Source organism: Chionomys nivalis, chromosome 2 (genome assembly GCF_950005125.1).
Source record: "Chionomys nivalis chromosome 2, mChiNiv1.1, whole genome shotgun sequence".
Lineage (NCBI taxonomy): Eukaryota > Metazoa > Chordata > Mammalia > Rodentia > Cricetidae > Chionomys > Chionomys nivalis.
Genome location: NC_080087.1, coordinates 2958004 through 2962935, shown reverse-complemented (window position 1 = coordinate 2962935; position 4932 = coordinate 2958004). Strand labels below are relative to the sequence as shown.

Here is a 4932-nt window from a genome sequence, read left to right as displayed (position 1 = left end):
TTTTTCTGTTTAAACAAAAAAAGGAAGGCTTTAACTTTAACGTATCAAAATTACATATAACAAAACAGTTACCAAGTAAAAATTACAATATTTACATCTATTTTATCTTTATCATAACCAAGGAAAACTATAACTATAACTAACTATTCTTCAACTCCATCAAAGACTCCAGAAAGATACAATATTACCTAAGCAAACAAGAAATAAGCAACTTTCAAACTCTAGAATTGACAGAGACATCTCGCTGCCTGGACAGTCACCCAAAGTTCTTTTGTACCGTTGGGCCATCCATGTTCGGCCTACGGGCCCATAGTTTCCAGCAGACATTTCCATGAAGCAGGAAATTTCAAAGGCATTTCAGTCACTATCTGCTGTGTCCTGCAGAATGTCTCACAGACTCTTTCATGAATCAGGAACCTCGAAAGATCATCTCACCTTTAGGCAAGTTCAACAGTCCTCTCTCTGTGGGTTCTTTGTGTCCAGTTTATGCAACAGTCCAGGCATGAGCAGTTTCTTACCCAAATGGCTATCAAACTCCATAAGGATCCTCTTTGATGCCTATCTTCTTCTTGAAGTAGATTGGTGCTGCCAGGAGCAGAGTGTCTCATTGTCATGAAAAGTCCTAAGTTATTAAAACATTAAATGGCATATTCCGTAGTCTTTGAAAGATATGAAGAATGTCTATCTAAAATATATCTATGTACATCTAGAAAATCTATCATGACTACAAACTAGAATATTATAGATAACTATTCATTAACAACTTATATACATAACATTTTTACATGAGCTACACAATCACAATACCTTAATCAATATCAGAAATACATATACATATAACAAAATTGACCTTAAATTTAAATCACTAAAGCAAAATCCATATCAATGCAAATTATTCATATCTATATCATATCCCCTTTTAAATGTAAAAGAACATTTATAAACAATATTTGGGAACATGGGCATAGTTTTTTCTCTCCAAACTGCTTCCTGCTGAATGGGGGCGCTGTTATTCAGGTCTTTTATGGGATAACCTGTCTGCTAGTTTCATCTCAGTTGGCAGTTGAACAAAGCAATTTTTTAAGGGTGTTCACAGCAACCCTTCAGGAGGGCATGGTCTATCATACCATATTGGGAAGGAAGAAGCAATCCACAGAGTCTCATTCTCTGTGAAAACAAAAGAAGAATCTCTTTTCCAAAGTATCATATCCTTAGATCCAAATTCTGAAATCAAGGTATTTTCAAAATATCTATGTTGGATTAGTTCAGTAGCATTTATAAACAAATATCTTTTAGCAACTGTTGCTCCTTCCTCAGCATTCAAACAATTCAGAGTATAATAGCATATAGTATCAAGATTCTCATTGTGTTTTCCATATTTGTGCGGCTTTATTTTAACCTCTATTTTGTTTATTTTTACTTTTATTTTATATTCTCTGTGTATCTTTGTCCTGGAATAACTCTGTAGACCAGTCTGTCCTTGACCTCTCAGAGATCCATCTGTCTCTGCCTCCCAGGCACTGGGATTAAAGGAGTGTACTGCCACACCTTGAAGTCACAGAGGTCAATCTCCCTCTGCCTCCCAAGTGTTGGGATTAAAGGTGTGTACTACCACACCCAACTACTTTCTTATTTTTGTTTTTTTTTACTTTTAAGAACTTTAACTTTCAACCTGCATATATTTTTAAACACAATATAAATCATTTAAAGTTTTCTTTGTCTTTGAATCTCTCTTTACTGTATCTCTCTCTTTTTCTGACCACATGAGTCTTTAATTTACCAAGCAATATCAGTAGGACGAAAGCCATGGCTTTGATGGCTGGATTCAGCCCATTCCTTAGCTTTCCAGCCTCACGGCTGAGGTACCGGCTGTAGCCATGTTTATCATCACAACTCTGTGGTGTTTCAAGGTCCTTGCCAGCAAACAAGCTGCAACAGACAACACTCAAGTCCTCTCTCTGTAGTCGGCCCTCCTGCCTCAAACAGTCAGAGTTTGCCCTGGCAGGATGGCCCAGAAAGCCAGCATTTTAAATAAAACAGCACAACTTTTTTCCTGCTATGGCTGAAAACAAACAAGCATGCAGTCAGCTTTTCACCAACACCATTTTAAGTGTTTCATGGCAGGACCTCTTAATGAGCTGCAGGATTTTGCAGCTAAAGCTGAGTCAGGAAGCCTCTCTTAGATGAGAGCACTTGCTTGCCTCTAGCAAGCAGAGCAGACCCGAGAAATTGTTGCTACCAAGAAAACATGCTTTACTTTATTCTTTCCAAGCTTTCTCAGGCTTTCTGTGGATTCAGTTGTCCCCACGTTGGGGGCCATTCTATCAGAAGATTCTAGGTTCGACTCCTGGCTTGCTCGCCATCCTTGTGAATGAATTGTTATTTATCTTTTCCAAGTGGCTTCTCTTTTTCAAACCGAACCTTTATTAATTTTGATGGTATCCACAAGTTTTCCTCACCTGGCCCGGCTAGCTCAGTCGGTAGAGCATGAGACTCTTAATCTCAGGGTCGTGGGTTCGAGCCCCACGTTGGGCACCAGTAACCCAGACCCAGAAAGACAATTATCATAAGTACTGACTGATAAGTGGCTTTTAGACACAAAGCAAAGAAAACCAACCTACAATTCCCAATCCCAGAGAACCTAGCCAACAATGAGGACACTAAGAGAGACATATATAGATGTAATCTACTTGGGAAGTAGAAAAAGACAAGATCTCCTGAGTAAACTGGGAGCATGGGGACTATGGAAGAAGGGTAAAGGGGAGGGGAGAGGAAAGGAGGGGGAGCAGAGAAAAATGTATAACTCAATAAAATCAATTAATTTTTTTAAAAAGTGCTTTAGGGAAGAAAGAATGAGGGGAATGTTTCAAGGATTTTGGCTGAACAGTTACAGCAGACTACAGTCAGACAGTTCACTGATCAAATGTCCAGGTAGACAGTGAGGCAAACCTTGAAACCTTATCTCTCAGCTCTTCCTCTTATCCAGCTAGATACTTGCTCACACAATGATACTTAATAATAAAATAAAAATAATATAATATAATAATAAAGTAGCAAGTATAAGGCTGAAGAATCACATTGGAGAGTATTAATCTGTAATTAGTAGTGAGAAAACTTACCTAACATGTAGATTTCATAAACATGATGAGAATACTCACACCAACAGCTGATCTGAACTAATGGAAGCTCACTGACTCTGGACTGACAGCTGCAAAACCAGTGTAGGCCCAAACCAGGCCCTCTGAATGTGGGTAATAGTTGTGTGTCTGGGGCTCTGTGGGGCCACTGGCAGTGGGGGCAGAATTTATCCCTAGTGCTTTAACAGGCCTTTTGGAGCCCATTCTCTTTGGAGGGATACCTTGCTCAGTCTAGACGTATAAGGGAAGACCTTGTTCCTGTCTCAATGTGATGTGCCAGAATTGATGACTTCCCAATGGGAACCTTACCCTCTCTAAGGAGTGGTAAGGTGGGGTGGGGTCGTAGAAGCCAGGAGAAGCAGTAGGAGGGGATGGAGAGAGGGAACTGAGATTGGTAAAATGAGAAAAGATTGTTTTAAAAAATAAATTAAAACAAAACAAAAAACTTGTCTAGGAATAGTCAGTCTCTAAATTTTACCTCCCGTCTAATAATTTAAAATGTCTATAATTCCAATCAAGGGGATAAGTAAGGTTTTAATGAACTAATCCAGTTGAAAAATACACATCAAATTAATTTCTTCTAGTTTTTGAAACATGCAGCGTGTTGGTTTTATCTATTGTCACCCTACTGTGCAATACCACACAAGAACTCCTTGTTCCTGTATAACCACTGACTTAGTCCCAATGCTCTTTCTAAATCTAGAGATTATATAATTGGATTAGCAGAAGTTAGTACCACAACTGCTACATTATCTGAAAATATTGACATGCTACAAGCATCTGCCACTGGATGCCGGAAAAGGAGTTGAAAGTAACTTATACCTTTTGTGTTCCTTGACAACAAAAATATATGTATGTATGTAGCTTAAATTTTGTAGGTTTTTTTCTCCTCCATTACTCTTTCTCATCTCCCTGTGTATCCCACTGAAATCCATTTTTTAACGAGGCCCCTCCTATGTTGATGTCTGTTCTTGTTGTAATATGAGCTGCAGGGCTGTGTCCCCGGCACCCGGCCGCCCGCATGGCTAGCTTATACCCCGAAATAATTACATGGAAACTGTATTCTTTTAATCACTGCCTGGCCCATTAGTTCCAGCCTCTTATTGGCTAGCTCTTACATATTGTTCTAACCCATTTCTAATATCTGTGTAGCCCCATGAGGTGGCTTACCAGGGAGATCTTAACTTGCATCTGTGTCAGGTGGGAGAATCATGGCAACTCCTGACTCGGCTTCTTTCTCCCAGCATTCTGTTCTGTTTACTCCACCTATCTAAATTCTACCCTATCAGAGGTTAAGCAGTTTCTTTATTAATAAACCAATGAAAGCAACAGATAGAAAGATGACCCACCTCCATAATGTTCTTATCTACTAGTTTAAGAATAGGGAGCATGAACATCAGTGTGAGGGTGTTTGCTGAAATATAGGCAACATGATTGGCTGCATCATTAAAATAAGTGACATTTTCCCCCAATACCCACTATTTTGTGATAGTCCCTCAGTAAGTTGTGGGGCCTCACGAACTCCTCCACAAAGAGTAATTGTTTCAATCATGTGCTAGACTTATGCAGGTAAACACAACTGTAGTTAGCTTGTGATTTCAACTGTCTTGTCATGTCCATGATATTGTTCTGTATCATAACTCTCCAATGTCTAGCTATTGCATTATTTATTTTAATTTTTAAAATATAATTTAATTTTAGAAAGAATTGTATTATTCCTCTGTCTTTTTCCTCCCAACAAACTCTCCCAGTTATCCTCCCAGAAACTTCTCCCATGTCCCACCCATTCTTAAGT

The 4932-nt window shown here is 38.9% G+C and overlaps 1 non-coding gene across 1 annotated transcript; it reads left to right on the top strand.

The window, feature by feature from the left end:
- The first annotated feature begins 2462 nt into the window (after positions 1 to 2462).
- Trnak-cuu (transfer RNA lysine (anticodon CUU)) lies at positions 2463 to 2535 on the top strand. Its single transcript has one exon. It is a non-coding gene; the product is annotated as a tRNA-Lys (tRNA).
- The last annotated feature ends 2397 nt before the right edge of the window (positions 2536 to 4932 follow it).